General features: G+C 39.8%; 1 pseudogene; it reads right to left on the bottom strand.

Moving 5' to 3' along the window:
* Positions 1 to 1,987: 1,987 nt before the first annotated feature.
* Positions 1,988 to 16,790, bottom strand: part of LOC131169046 (zinc finger CCCH domain-containing protein 48-like) — a 31,919-nt pseudogene continuing 17,116 nt past the window's right edge.

Here is a 16,790-nt window from a genome sequence, read left to right on the forward strand (position 1 = left end):
CCTTGCTTTTTTTATTTTTTTATTTCTTTACTGCTTTCTTTTATTATTATTTTTTCTCTACAAACATACTTAGGCTTATTTTTTCAATAATAGATACCTTGACTTCTTATTTTTTTCTTGCAAGTTTTTCTTTAGTTTTTTATAATTTTAAAAAAAAAAATCATTTATTCTTTTATTTTAAAAATATTAGTCGCTTTTTAATTTTTAAAATATTTTTAATTTTCATTTATTTTAAATCTTCAATTTATATAACCATTTAAATTATTTTTATCTTATTTTTTATGTTCATTTAATTTTTTGTTTAGCTTATTTAAATATTTAATTATTATATTTATGCTAATTGTTATTATTATTAAATAGTAAGCCTAGCTTTTTTGTTTTTTTCTTAATTTTTTTCTTTCTTTTAATTTTCATTTTTAAATTTTTTTATTAAACTTACGCTAATTGTTATTTTTTTATTAAAATAATTTTAAATATTTTTTTTTAAATTTATACTATAACATTAAAACCAAAAGAGCCATTGTTCCTATAGCAGTACCACACTATTTTTCTGTCTCAAAGCCCAATACTATTATTGACTTTTTACAATAGTAATTTTTATTAGTATTATTTTGTTTCTATTATATGTTTGTTTTAATTTTATTTTTTTATTTTAATTTTTTAATTCATTTGACAATAATTATTATTGAAATTTGAAATCTCACAGTTTTGAATATTTTTAACCTTTATTTCAATTTTTTATTAGGTGTTAGAAATCTCCTAATCACCTGTTGCCATCTTTTGTTAACAAATTTTCTTCTTTGTGCCGAACCTCTTTCTCTCGATTCTTAAGGTACAAACAGAGCATAGAGGCAAGGCAGCGGTTATAGATTTTCGCCCAACTCTGTTGAGATGACGGAGATATTATATAGTACAATTGAAATTCTATGGCAGCATTTGACATTGAATAGCAAACCAATCATATAAGGATGACGCATGATGATTAGAACTATGCTAAAGTGCACTGTTAAGTGTTTTAAATTATTGTGATTTTTTCGATGTAATTTTTTTCTAAACTTTTTTTCACAAACCAAATCATTCCTAATGAATAAATAATACAAATTTATTAGAAAAAATAATGTAACAAATTTAATATTAGTGAAAATAAAACTTACGACCTCAAAAATCTTATGGTCATAATTTGGCCATAAATTTTAATTAATAACTATTATCGGATATCTTTAAAGATTAGATCAATCAAGTTAATTCAAAAAAAAATTAATGCTATTAACCAAAAATAAATATATCAAATTCGACTTTTTGAGATCAATTTCTCTCACTATGTTGATATTTTAAGTGTCGCTTTCCGACTAAATTGAGAAGAGTAAAATGATATTTCGTATAAGAAAAGAGCAATAATAAAAAGGAGTATCTGATAATATTTTGATGGAATAGAATCAATCTAATTACCAAACAATAAAAACCATACATCCAATGTAACTAAGGATATATTACACAATTTAACATACAAAATAATCCTGTATTGAAAATGTAAGATCCTTTTCAATCATAATGAAAAAAAGATATTGAGAATATACAACAAGAAAAAAATGAAAAAAAAATCGGCTTCATTAAAAATGAGAGGATAAATAATAGAACTAAGAATATGAGGTTCTGAAATGAATTCTTCCTTATGATAACAATTAAGAATATGGGATCTTAAGATAATTTCTTACATATGATAAAATCAATTCATTAGTACACAACATCACTCAAAAGACAAAAATCCAAAAGCCAAATGAAATGCAAATGTGAATGGAAAGAGAAACCAAAAACATTTAAGACAAATAAAATAGATTTATTTATAATTTGGACTGCACTCGAAAGTTGTCTATATATCTTCATTATAAAATAGAGAATCAGGTTCACATAGTTCTACAATTTCTAAAAAAAAAAAATCAACAGAACTATAATAGGATAACGAAATTTTGCAAGATATACAGGCATATTATGCTACTTCCATAAGTCTTCCGCATGATTCTGCCAACTTCCAAACAGCTAGCATTCCTCTTGCATCACCTGTGAGAAAAAGACCTCCAAGACCCATTTGAATTGTTCTCACTTTGCTTTTTGAAAAAATCCTGCCCCTCTCTTTGAATCTAAACAATGAAAAATGATTATTTTTGTAAGGCAGTGCCAAAATTGAAAAGATAAGTTCATCGCAAGTTGATTGCTGTAAGTCATTTAGTATGCACTTACGATGATAGGTTGTACATGTAAATAGTATTGTCATTGCAAGAGCAAAATAAAATTGGATTTGTTTTTGCATTATGCATCCCACAAAGAGCAATAACACCCTATTACAAAGAAATATTAATTTTATAATGAAAATTATTTCATTCCACCCTTATTTTGACAATTTTAATTAAGTAATAAATAAAATAACAATGAAATGGGGTGTGAGAAATCAAAAAACAAAGATCCATAAACAAATGACAACTACATTTTAACAAATGCTTTCACTTCATATATTAGAGCCAAACCAATTAACAAACAAAATCTTTTTAGCTTAGAGACGAAGATTGATTTAACTCAAATATTTAAAACTGGTACAATTTTTTTAAAAAATAAAGAATAGAACACAAAAATTACGTCCATCAAGAGAGCAGAAATAAAAATTTAGGACTACATTCCATAGGACCATCCATAAGGTATCAAATAAACTTGATCAATCATGCCACAACAACTAATGTTCAAAAAAATCCAATCCCGAGATCTAAGGGAAAAAGAAAAAAGTCTACTTAAAAATGCTCAAGAATGTACACTTAGAGGTTGGAGATAAATAACTTGTATGTTCCTCATTATGTGTATAGATCACCTCCAAGTTGCCCACTTCAAAGAAATGCCACGCTTTTATTGTCTTGTAATGAACAAGTTAGTAGAGGTTGATCCCAGCAAATAAGAGATGTCACAGCATCGTTATGACCACTTAGTGTATGAATACACTGTAAAGTGTTTAAGTCCCACACCTGAAAGAGAAAAAACAAAATCAAAATTTGAACAGTGAGACTGGAATCAAATAAACAAATATATCCTTCTCATGCACACACAGCGATGCAAGGAAAAATATGAAAAAAAGAAAAAAGAAAAATTCAACTCGGATGCACTATTGATATAAAAATAAAATTTAGAAGTCAAATATAGAAGAAAACATGAAGAATTAATCTTACAAGAAATAAAATTTCTTCCACATATAACTCAGATGCACTATTGATATAAAAATATACTCTTCAGATATAATACAAATGATATGCATGTGGGCTTCAAAAGTATTACAATGTATTGCACTAATCCGATTGATTGAGAGTGTTGAGTCACATGTTTAGCAAAGTGTATGACAATATCAAAGCTATATTTTATACAAAATTACAACACAAAGGATAAAATAGTAAGGTTACAAGCATTACCCTCATAGTATTGTCCATAGAACTAGAGTATATCCTATTTTTTCCAACAGTTAAGCATATAATAGCAATGGTGCGACCTTTCAAAGACGAGGCTAGTTCAAAAGGCTATGGGTTCTTGGTACTTCCTTTCCAAGCCAAAATGGCACCATCCTACAAACAAAAAAAAAAGAAAAGGACTTGAATTCTTTTTTTTTTTTTCTTCAGATCATATTTATGGTGATGATAAAGAAAATCATGCAGAAGAAAGATTCACCATGTAACAATTGAATACATCGCCATCAATGGGAGACTCGCTTCCAAAAACCATAGGTATGGGCACACTTAAAACTTGTGCTACATTAGTGCCTCACCCTTAAATCTAAGAACAATAAATAATAATAATGTGGCAAAAACCTAATGCATCAGCTCTAAAATTTACACAAAATCACGCATCAATAATTAGAATTTTATTGTATCTACTGGCAAACAGGTCATCTATCGTCACTATCTTTTGGCCAATCACCGAAGTCACTGAACTTTGAAAATCGACCCACTACTGCCATTCTTCAGTTATAAGTAACTTGATTAGGAAATAATCCTATCCCGCATCTAGTCAAATGCTTTCCGATCTCTCAACAAAGGAGATCACACCAATATCAGGTCCCCATGCCATCCAATCTCATTTCTGATCTCTCGTCAAAGGAAACCAAACTAAATATCAGGTCTCCGTACATCCAAAGATTATTTCCGATCTCTCCTTTATAAATATTGTGGAAAATCGCTTAATAAAGTTAAGGTTTCAAATTCGACTTAATGGTGTTTCCGATCTTAAATGTTCAAATCAAGTTTCCAATCTTAATGATCTAAAGTTCTATCCAGTGTTTGGTCTCAGCTTAGGCCGATCTCATGGTTACAATGTTCTTCCCACCTCTTATACTTAGATTAATAATCGCTTTTAAGTTTGATGTCCTAATACGTTCAAACAATCAAGCACTCATACAATTTGGATACTTTTCGATCTCATCAAGAAATTGAACAGAAGGGATTTTATTTCATCTCAAAATAAAGGTTACAAGTCATTCTACCGATGGTCACCCCACTGCTCTCCGTACATTGACATTTCGCCGCTTCTCTCTCTCGCTTCTCCTCGCCTCTCCTCTTCGCCTTGAGGAGCTAGATCCACCATCCACGAGAAGTCTTCCCCGTAACGCTTTAAGCTCAAATCAAGATCGCTGTGGCATTCACATAGGCACCGCCTTCCTCGTCACACCTCTTCTTCTTTCGCCTGATCTCTTCTGAAGGCGAGCAACGCTGAGCCCCGAGCACCCGAGCTTCCTAAGTTCACAAGCCCGATCGCCAACTTATCCTCATAGGATTTCATCCGACCTTCGATTTCAAAGAATGTAGTCATGGGCGTATGAAAGTTAGGCTTGGGCGTAAGCCGCCCCCGACCGCTTTAGAATTTCTTACCTCAGAAGACGAGCCTTTTCCCTGATTATATGCTAGTTCGCCAGGCTCTCTACACTTAAACTCATCATCCGCCAAGAGATCGCCAATGCTACTCGGGACCACTGCTCCGATCCTCCCGGAGGTAGATGGAAGCTCCTAACCTTGGCCAAGCCTAGATTCTCCCAAACCGACGGTTCTTCTCTAAGGAATGAATAAGGACTCGCACCTCGAGACAGGTCCTCACAAGAGGTTGGGAAGGCCCACCTTCCGCACTAGAAGGAACCGTGGAGGTGGTGGCTCTTTTGTCGAGGGGAAAAGGAGCTACTTCTACTTACTCGAGATCGGTTGCCTCGAAGGTCGGACGAGTCTCCCAAGACTTCTCCCGAATCCCGCCCTAGCGCCCGTGATGCCGCGCAATCTTCATTTCTCATACCTTCCGAGACTTCTCTTTCGCTTGCGCTCTCCTTTGCGCTTCACCTCCACCATTTTTGCACGTAAAAATAGTTAGTGAGATTACCTAAACCGAGACTAAAGATTTAGGTTATACCGGCCCTGGTCCGAGGTCGAGAGTCGCATTTCATAATTTTCATTCGCGATCATCCGCATCACCACCATCTCGCTGGCCATAACAACAGATAGGCACGAATACTTTGAGTGGCCACATGAACCTTTAATTCCATTACCATGGCACCTCGCCCGCTCGTATGATCTTCTTTGAAATTGATGGGCCTAGATGTCACACCACGTGGGAAACCTCAAAACCATTCAAATCTTGCTCTCAACATAAAGAAGCGATTCTTTCGATTTTTCAGTGAAGAGGGGAGATTGGTAAAAAGCCCACAGTGCGGTTTGGCATGGAAGAACCAATACTCGTCGTCTTTTCGACGAGTAAGTCTATGCAGCTAGGCAAAAACCTTTGTCAGAGGCTCGAGCTTCTTGGCTCGCATAAGCCTCCAAAGCCACCGCACCGCCATGAGTTCGGATGTACTTGGACTATACATACGTGGTGGAACTTCGTAACGCCATTGAAGAAGTTGTCAAGAGGAAATCGAGCCCGCTTTTAATTGCTCTTCATATATCATGATCGCGCCATTTTCTTCAAAGAAGTGATCGCTCGAGATCGCCATGACATCTGATAAGCTCGTATGAGTTGGTCCGAAGGTTGTACTCTTGACTGATCGACTGCAGATCGGTTTCTTAGAGGATCAACGGTAACTCATTCACGGGAAGACTTTCTCTTCTAGAGGAATGTGTTCGTCTTGATTATGCCGCTGACCACGGGTCAAACAGAGGTCGAGGAGGCCTGTGGCGCCCACTCGACCTAATCTCTCGACTTCATCCGATGACCATGAGACATGGATGGAAGGAGGGCTCGCCGCTCTCGACTTCTACACGCTGCCATTTTCAAAGAAATGAAAGAAGTTTAACTAAGAGAAAGATTAAAACCCTTACCTAATGTGATCGGCATCGGAAAAACTTGAAGAAATGAGAGAATTTTGGAATCGCCACAAAGTGTCAAAATGACATAAGGGAGCAACGATCGACCCTTCCCTATTTATACCAAACCGAGCATTCAATGCTCACAAAGGTCCCAAGCGACGATCGCTTAGTGGAATCGCCCGCTTCCTCGACACGCATGAAGATTCCAAACACCATAAATAAAATAAAAGGAGATCTACCGCTAAGATCGCTTGACAAGGCGGATGTTCAGAGTTACAGATCGGCTAAGGGTGATTTAGTTAGGAACCAGATCGGATATGCACATCAGAGATCGGAAAATAACCAATGCAATAATTAAATGACAACTGTCAAATAAAATTTCATTTCATTTCCAAAAGGTCAGATTACATCATTTGGGCGATCTCTAAAGATCGGCATTACATCCTACCTAGTAGGGACCTATGTCAAAGCCTAGTCTTGTGGCTGAATCAAAAGATGTGTTTGATCAGAAAGCCAGCCATAGGCATCGGATAGATGTGCAGCTCAGATGGAGTGACTATGACTCTCATGATGATGAGAGGAGTCATCGTCGATGTCATCGACCAGAACCGAGCCGCAGTCGGGACGCCCGATGTGGTGAGGAGCCAAATGAACTTCAAAAGGCGGTCACCGATATTTAGAGGGAAATTAGCAGTCCTCTCGCCCGAAATCAGTTCACCGATTATATCGGTAGACCGATTCGAGATCGGCACGATCGACATTTTCGATCTTGATCGGTAAATTAGTCCGGTTCTCTCACTGTCATCAGATGTGGTTCTCATGATTCTCCGATCACCGGGATCATAAATTTTCAGTTGAGGAACAAAGAGAACAATAGGAAAAAGATCAAAAGCGGTCACCATGGCCGGAATTGTTACCAGAGAAACTTGGACAGGAGAAGTGAAAAATGGGAAGAGGAGAAATGGAATGTGGGAGAAATTCCCCGCTGAGGCATATATATAGGGGGTCTGAGCATTTATTACTTGCGAAATCGGTTGATGCATCGAGAATCAAGAATTAAATGCTTTGACTGAGGCAGCTTGGATAGAGGGGAAGGTTCTAGAATGGGAAAGATCGGGAGAAGGGCCCGATATGAGAGATCAGAAAAGGGTCATAATAGATCGGAAGAAATAAGAGATCGAAATGCACGAAGAGGATAAGATAATTTCCAATAAGTCTCCACACAATCAGAGCCGAGGTAGTTAAAGCGTTGCAGGCGTAATCAAATCTTCACCGCACGCCTCATTTGCAGAATCGCCCACATTGCTGACAGATGCCAAAAACAGTTATGACAGTCCTGTACATCACAATCCCCAACGTTGATTATACTTGCAAGGACTAACTCGGAGCCCTTGGATCAAAAACATGATGATGTTCGACGATTTTATTCCCAATTTCGATCCATCTTGTAAGGTAGGATCTCGAGCCGTTGGATTGGGAAGAGAAAGGACGGATATTCGGATAGGATCCCACCATCCGCTTTGATTCCCTTTAATTTTCGACGCCGATTATGTCCTTTAAATCCAAACCTTTCGTCTCCCCAAGGGGAGATCCTGACCCTTCATTAGTAACACCCGTTCCCTATAAATACCTGCATGTAATACTGTAGAGGGGACGAAAAAAGGTCGTGGTGATTATAGTGGAAAGGCTCTAAAATTTAATTTAGTCTTGCTGCTTTGCCATTCTAAGCTTACATGAAAATTGAGAAACTTCGTAAACTAGTTTTGTCGAGTGTCTCCATTGATAGAGTTTTCAACCCCAAATCCTTCATTTTCGCTTGTTCATCACTCGCCATACCATTTCTGTTCAGCCTTGTCTTCATCGCCCCATCATCTACTCATTCTTCTCTCAGCTTAACTTCATTCTGACCAGGTAGCCGTAGCTTCGACTTAACTGCATTTCAATCTGGTTCTCGCAATCTCAAAGTAAACATTGGTCCCAAAACCATCAGCCTTCAACGTAACAACATTTGTGATCTCCAAAGCCAGTTTGATAACCTCGACCTCACACGTAAGTATCTAGATCACACCTTCCGAATGCTCGCTTTACATTCTCTCGCTTATTCTCAAAATTCTCATTAAGTTTAGTTATACTAAAAATTTCCATGCGGATCCTTCAGGCCGATAATTACTCTCTTGAGTTTACTTTTTCTATTCTCCAGTTCACGTTATTTATTTGTTCTTAGTTTTTATTTCCTTCGAATATGGGTGTTTCGGTTACAAGTAACTTCTAGGTAATTTAGCAAAGTGTTGGTAGCAATATCCTAACATGATAGTGTCTCTTAAAATAAGAGAATGAATAGGGAATCAGGAGAAAAGTCATGAGATCGAGCTACTAAGCGAGTCTAGGAAATAGCATAATAAAGCGAGATCGAGATAGAACCCCAGACTAGAAACCATAAAAGATTGGATGTAGCCAGCCAAAGAGTTCGGACAAGAGGCTCATATACGAGATCGGTGAAAGGCTTGGTCTTAAACCGAATACTTTAAGAGGTCGGGGGAGAGTTCTTACCTGATCCTCATTCAAATAAAAAACACGGAGATCGGAGGAGAGTTCTTATCCGAGATCCTTCATTAAAACCTTAAACCAAATACTTTAAGAGGTCGGGGGAGAGTTCTTACCCGATCCTCATTCAAATAAAAAACACGGAGATCGGAGGAGAGTTCTTATCCGAGATCCTTCATTAAAACCTTAAACCAAATACTTTAAGAGGTCGGGGGAGAGTTCTTACCCGATCCTCATTCAAACAAAAACGCGGAGATTAGAAGAGAGTTCTTATCCGAGATCCTTCATTTAAACCTTAAACCAAATACTTTAAGAGGTCGGGGGAGAGTTCTTACCCGATCCTCATTCAAACAAAAACGCGGAGCTCGGAGGAGAGTTTTTATCCGAGATCCTTCATTAAAACCTTAAGCCAAATACTCTAAGAGGTCGGGGGAGAGTTCTTATCCGATTCTCATTCAAATAAAAAATGCGGAGATTGGAGGAGAGTTCTCATCCGAGATCCTTCATTAAAACTTCAAGCCGAATACTTCAAGAGGTTGGGGGAGAGCTCTTACCTGATTCTCGCTTAAATTAAAACAGGGAGATCAGAGGAAAGTTCTTATCCGAAATCTCCCACTCAAAACTCTTAATAAAATATATCTAGAGATCGGGAGAAGTTCCCTGTCCGAGCTCTTTTAACAGAATTCAAACTAAATGATAAGACACAAGACCAATTCACTCAAACACTTATTCATTAAAGGGCCATCTCACGAACTTGTGTTCCTGGGCAACCCAAGATAAGTGAAATATCAAATATTCCTTTATTTTGCACAAAGGATTAACATTATCACTATCCCAACCCCCTAATTACCCCTTTTAATTTATAAAAGAGCATAACATTAAATCTGTTTACCTTCATTGAGAGACGAGGCAGGGTGCCTAACACCTTCCCCGCCCGTATATGGACCCCGAACCTAGAATCTCTGCTTTCGAAGTGGTTTCTTTTAATTTATTTTCACATATGGTTTTCTTTAATTTCCCTCAAAATTAAAGTGGCGACTCCTCACTTTTCCCACTTCAGTGAAGAGCTTTTGTCCAGGCCACCGCAAAACCCCTTGCAACAGCTTGGCGACTCCACTAGGGACTTGTTTTTTTTTACCCTGGTTAGAGTTCCAAGAATAGATTTAGTTATACGCTCATATAAATTGAATTCGTAATTAAGGGGGAGGTTTAATTTGCAAAATTTGAAATCTCGATATGTTGATTTGTTATTGTTCTAACCATTTTTTCTTGTCTTATTTCCCACAGCAACTTTCATTAAAAAAAATCCCCCACAAAGGGAAGAGGTAAATATGTCGCTTCACACACTGAGTGTTGACACAATGTCCTTACACACACTTCAGCCCTATACCCGGGCTTTCTCACCCTTTAGGAAAGTAGGAGGGAGTCATGTAGCGTTACCCGTGGGTTTTATCCCGTTAGTATCCGTGAAGGCTTCTGCTCAGATTGAAACTCATTCTATTTACTGTGATACCCGTGGAACTCTCCTGTTAGTATCATGGTGATGGAATGGGGCTCTACTGTTTACAGTAGGGGCAATTTGGGAACCTGTGGCTTTTAGAAAATTAGACCTTGAGCTAAACTATCACAATAGCAGGAAGTCGTAGCAAGCTACCTTATAAGATAGAAATATTCGATTAGATAGCACTTATCCGGTACTAGGATTTTCCCTATTTTAGGACAAAAGGGACATACTTGCTCTCACCCTACTCTGTTTGTGTTTTCTCATGTTCTATTTTTTAAGGGCAATTTTGAGTCATACCGTTAGGAGGATCTGCACATTTTCCTACTTTGATAAATGTGTAGGTATCACCCCGTCAACAGTATAATTCAAAATTGCCTGAATTTATCCTGCTAACAAGTTTTCTCCACAGCATCACGTAATCAAGGTCCAGAAAAGAATAATCATCAATTTTAACGTGGCATCCTCGAGTCGGTGGAAGAAGTTCCTAGACTGCAATGTAATGCTAAACCATGGTCCGACCGCCATAGTTCAAAGGCCCCCTCAAAGTGATGTCTCCAGGGCAGATACTAGCCCGTTACCTCCATTAGACCTAAACAAAGTCGAGGTCAGAATGACCGGTCTCGAGGGTCTATCTAGTAGTTGGAGGTCGCTTCTCGATCACGTCAAGGCAAAGTTCGAGGAAAAATACGGAAGGATTGCAACCTTGATACGGGTCAAAATCCAAGTTTCGGCACTAAAGGCCATGTCACAATTCGAATCCTGTGCATGGGGTGTTCTCCTTCAACGACATCGATACGACCCCCACTATGGAAGAATATCAGGCGCTGCTAGAAATTCCTTATGTGGCACAGAATCGGATCTACTTACACCTCGAGCATAGGCAGACCTGGAAACGGTTCGCACATATGTTGGGGATTCCCCCGGAAGAAGCAAAGGCAAGAGAAACTATCAAAGGGAACACACACGGATGGTATTAGACCTACCTCAAGAAGCAGTTGGACCTCAGACGTCCGGATAAAAATGGGAGCAAGCTTCATTAGCATTAGCTTTGGGGATCTATGGCCCGATCTTATTCCCTGCCTTTGGGAATTATAACCCGCAGTGTCACGAGATATTCCGGGCAGAGAAAAGGTAAGGTCAACCTAATACTGCAATCCTCATGAGACTCATGACTCTTACTTCATCAGAAACAATAAGGCAGGGGATCCATTAAGTGTTGTTCTCAATTGTTGCACCTTTGGATCATCAGTCACATATGCCCTATAGAGACAAAGGGGTTGACTTAGCACCCAGACTAGCCTCTTATTGAGAAAATGACCAAATTAGTAATCAGCCCAAAGGACGAGCTGCAGTGGCAAGAGCGGATTCTAAGCTTCAAGAATACACCATCACTGGAGGAAATTATGGGCGCCAGTCTACCTATTTTGTTCAAAGACGGGAGTAATTGTTCAAGATCTTTAATCTGAGTAACCTGATATACGAGTTACGCCCCAAAGATTGGTAATGAGGCGCTCGGCTCAACTCACCGCATTCAAAGATTGAAGAATACCATCAAGGTCACTTCTACCATGAGCTCTGTGAGTGAGGAGGAATTGAAAGCACCAGAATCCTAGGAGAGCATCACTATGATGGAGAGATTGCCTAAAGGTCCGGGTGCCACTAAGATTATCTTAAATGGAGGGCCACAGGAATCAAGGACACCCACCGCCGAGCCAACTAACTCAAGGTAACATCCCCATCTAACTTCCTTTCGTAAGAAGTTAACGCCGCTTGGTCGACTCTCTACAAAAAGCGTATACCGAGAACCAGAATTACAAGAATAGGTATGCGCTTGGAGGACCAACAGCAGTCCTCAAGAGAGAGGTAAAAGGCTCAGGATCAAAAAGTAGGGTTTGAGGAGCAGAAATGCAATGGGAAAGAGAAAAGATCTTTCTCCAAGACGCAATAAAGGAAGCAGGAGTTTGGAGTAACGAATTGCAAGAGAAAATGAAGTATCAAGAGATACTCATGGAAGATTATAAACAAGAGGGTAAAAAGAAGAAGCTCTAACTGAAGGAGCAAGCACAGCTTATCAATGATATTCTGAAAGAGTGTGTGAAAGAAAGAAAGGAAAAAGAAAGACAAGCTACTCTCCATCAACAGCTAAGAGAAAATGTAGACCAGCTAGAGAGAATGATAGCACAAGGGAAACAAGAGCTCTTGCCAGAATCGGAATATGCCTTGAAAACCTTCAACCCCGCCAGACAAGAAGAAAGACCTTATGAATATCTCAAAAAATGTCATTACATTATAAAGAATCTCCCTGAGCCTAGGCCAATGTAAAAGAATATTATGTATGAACTATTTGATCAATAAAATAGCTTTGGGCTATTGTTTAGCAAAATTGTGAATGAATAGTATGACTCCCGTAGGAGCTATCCTCGCTAGGGTTATGCGAAAAGTTGAATGCGCCATATGGACAAGTATCGTTGACACGCATTCAATCTAGTCATTCACCATAGGACTATCGAGCGATGCCATGATAAAATTAATGCAATTATTCTTCTGTAGATCCCATTCTTGGCTTTCAGATGCCACTATATCCTTTGTTCAAATTAGGACCTTTAATTTTTAATGAAATTTGAAATTCATTTAATGATTTTTCACACAGGAAATCAACATTGCTTCAAGCAAGCAAGCCTGACCAAACAAGCAATTCGACCAAGACGAGTATACTTAACAAGATCATGAATGAAGAAGCTAATGGAAGACCAGGAACAAGTCCAGAACCTACAGGGACAAGTTTTTGAATTAAGAGACCAAGTCTCAGAACTCATGAAACTGATGAGGGAGATGTCCCAAAATAAGCCTGCATTAGAGCCAAACTTGCCACTACCTCACCCACCTCTTATGACGGTTGATTCTCACCAAGCTTCAACCTCTTTTACTTTTCAACCACCTATTCCAGATCCGACAATCACTGTCAATCCGACCCCCTTAAATAATGACCTACCCTTCCCCTACTACCCGACTGTCCCAAATGCCGAGCCACACCCTTCAATCCCGATCCCTCCGGTTCATTCTGCCCCTCATTTCCCAACTGGGGGAATATCTCATGCAGTAGGAGGAGAAAGCAAAATAAGAGAGAATGAGAAGTTATCTGCTTTAGAAGAGAGATTAAGGGCAATAGAGGGACTGAATATGTACGGTTCAGTAGATGTATCGACGCTGAGACTGGTACCAGATGTGGTAGTACCACCCAAATTCAAGGTCTCAAATTTTGACAAATACATCGGGAACTCAGACCCCCACATTCATCTGGCTACTTACATTGCCAAGATGTCCGCCCTGACAGAAGATGATAGACTCCTGGTCCACTTCTTCCATAAGAGTTTCTCAGAAGCAACCCTGAGATGGTGTATTCAGTTAGATAGGAGCAAATCAAGGCCTCGAAAGATTTGGCCGACGCTTTCAAATAAAGACAAATTTAATCGTGACGGCGCCCACGAGGAGAGACCTCCAAAATCTGATGCAGAGAAAGGGAAGGCTTATAGGAGGAGGCCCAGAGGTGGAGAGAGAAAGCAGCGGAGGTCTATCCTCCGGTTACTGATAATGAACTCTGCTCTTTGTTCATTGAGACATTGAAGGCTCCGTATTTCAATCTGATGATTGGAAACACCTCCAACAGCTTCTCAGACATCATTCAAGCTGGCAAGAGGATTGAAACTAACCTCAGGTTAGGACGATTGTAGGAGTTAATTGAGAATCCTGCAAAGAAAACTGCCAGTTTTGGCAAAAAGAAAGAAGGTGATGTGCACTCCATCACCTGACAAACCCAACCTTCATTCCCTCAGAATAATTTTCGGCCATATTCTCCTTCTCATGGCCCGACAATTACAAACATTCCACCTCCTTTTCCAAGTTATCCTCATCAACGTCCACAGTATCCACCACAAACAGCTTACCAACCCCGACCACCTCCTCAACCTATTCAATCAAGACCACCCCAAAATAATCCTAGACCACAGAGAAACCCTGATCCACCTCTTCCCCTCCCACTCAGCGAAATATACTGATACCTCATCTGTATAAATCAAATAGTGCCAATTCCCCTTGATCCAATTCAGCTACCATACCCCAGGTGGTATAATGCCAGTGCCCGATGTGAGTATCATGGAGGGGCACTCGGATACTCAACTGACAATCATGGGCCCTTAGGGGAAGGGTACAGGCCCTGATTAGAAATGGGTGGTTGAAGATTGAAGGGGATGGCTCCCTCCCCAACGTCACTTCAAACCCTCTGCCCAATCATGGTACAAGCAGTGGTGTGAACATGATAAAGTCCAGGGATGAAAAGTCAACCGTGGAGATGGATCGACTGATTCCTCACTTTGAGGAAATTTTTGTTATGGCAGTGAGGGAAGGCTACCTTTTCCCTCAAGCATCAGGATCAGAAAGGAGTACGGGATGTCCTTACCATGGAGGAGCAACATCATGAGTCAGAATCGTGAGGGATTCCGGCAAGAGGTCCAGAACTTACTGTCCCTTAAAATTTTGAGATGCCAAACGACGTCGAAAGTGAAAGGCGAAATAAATGTAGCCAGATTCAGCCAGAATGCCTCCACCTCCAATCCTAGATTAACCTTCTCTGCCACCAATCCACCAACACCACCACCACCAGTAACAGTCATTCGAACCCCGCCTCAGCTCCCTGTCACAAACACTCATGCTGTGCCTTGGAACTACAATTTCCAAGTCTTTACTCAAGAAGCATCTAACAGTACATCAGCTCCTAACCTTACCTATACTCCACCCTTGACAACTCCTAAACCGTGCTTTGCCCCCCACGAGCACTTCAGAATGACTTACACCGGACCCTTCGGCAATGTTACCCCCCAACCAAACCCCAAACCTGTCACAACCAGTAACTCCTCCCCACCTGAGCAAGAGATAGAATTTATAACTCGAAGTGGGAGATGTTACGGGAATGACGAGAAGGAAAAGAAAAGAGGGAAAGTAAAAATGGGAGAGCCACAAGAGAGCACGGAAGAGGAGGTTGAGAAAGTTGAGAGAGGAGAACCTGCTGGATCAAGTGGAGAAGAGGAATTGTTGCTTCAAATAATGAAGCAAAGTGAATATGATGTTGTTGAGCAACTGAGGAAGACGCCTGCTCGGATTTCATTATTGTCATTGATCTTGAGCTCTGAAGTCCATCGCCAAGCCCTACGTAAGATTCTCGATCGTGCATTTGTAAACCCCGATATCACACTAAGGCAATTCGAGAAGATAGTGGGACAAATTCAGGCATCCAGTTTTGTCACTTTCTCGGAAGAGGAGATAGACCCGGCTGGCTTAAAGCACACCAAGGCTTTACATGTGACAGTAAAATGCAAAGGTTGCATAGTTGCTAAGGTCCTAATTGACAATGGATATGCGCTTAACGTCTTGCCCAATGCCACCTTGGCAAGGCTACCTGTCGACTGATCAAACATATGCCAAAGTTCCATGGTGGTAAGAGCCTTTGACAGCACAAGGAGAGAGGTACTGGGAGACATTGACTTGCCGCTTCAAATCGGGGCATGCACTTTCAACGTCACATTCCAAGTAATGGACATTGAACCTGCATACACCATGCTGCTAGGGAGGCCTTGGATCCATTCAGCAAATGTCATACCTTCGACCTTGCATCAAAAAATTAAATACATCATGGACGGCAGAATCATCACTGTGAAGGGGGAGGAAGCCATGCTGGTCACCAAGCCGCAATTACTTCCTTATGTGGAAGCAGCCGAAAAGTCCTTGAAAAGTTCTTTCCAGGCTCTAGAGTTGCAAGAAACTATCCTGAGGGATGAAGGGGCTACAGCTATGGTTGCAAAGGTGATGCTTAAGAGCAGATATGAGATAGGCAAGGGGCTAGGCGCCACATTACAGGGATTGTTAAACCCATACCGGCTATCTAGAAGATTGGCCGCTTTACCGGGATTTGAGGAAGATGCTCTTATGGATGGGCGATTTTGGAGGAAAAACATGCTTCGGGATTAGAGATTTGACCAGAGAGTCGGGAAAATGAAGGTTGTCCCGAAAATCACAGATGTATTCACCAAACCAATCCTTGAGAATCCCGAGAAGGGTGAAGAATCACCCGAAGAACCATTTGTTGATGTCATACAACTGGACTCCCTATATGAAGCCCTAATCTCGCCAATTGATGAGGGGCAAGAACTGGATAATTAGGAAGTAGAGGACCTTCCTGTGCTTAATCTTGAGTAAAGTACATTTTGTTATCTTCACTTGATCATTTTGTCCATAGTGATAAGTGCAATATTGTAAATGGACCCTTTTCTTATGATTCAAATATTAATGAATTAATAGCGCATTTTGCATCCAATTCTCTTTTCCTTTTTCTCTTGAAATCCATTCTTATAATATATTCCACTTTCATTTCTTCA

Source organism: Hevea brasiliensis, unplaced genomic scaffold, assembly GCF_030052815.1.
Source record: "Hevea brasiliensis isolate MT/VB/25A 57/8 unplaced genomic scaffold, ASM3005281v1 Scaf381, whole genome shotgun sequence".
NCBI classification, from domain to species: domain Eukaryota; kingdom Viridiplantae; phylum Streptophyta; class Magnoliopsida; order Malpighiales; family Euphorbiaceae; genus Hevea; species Hevea brasiliensis.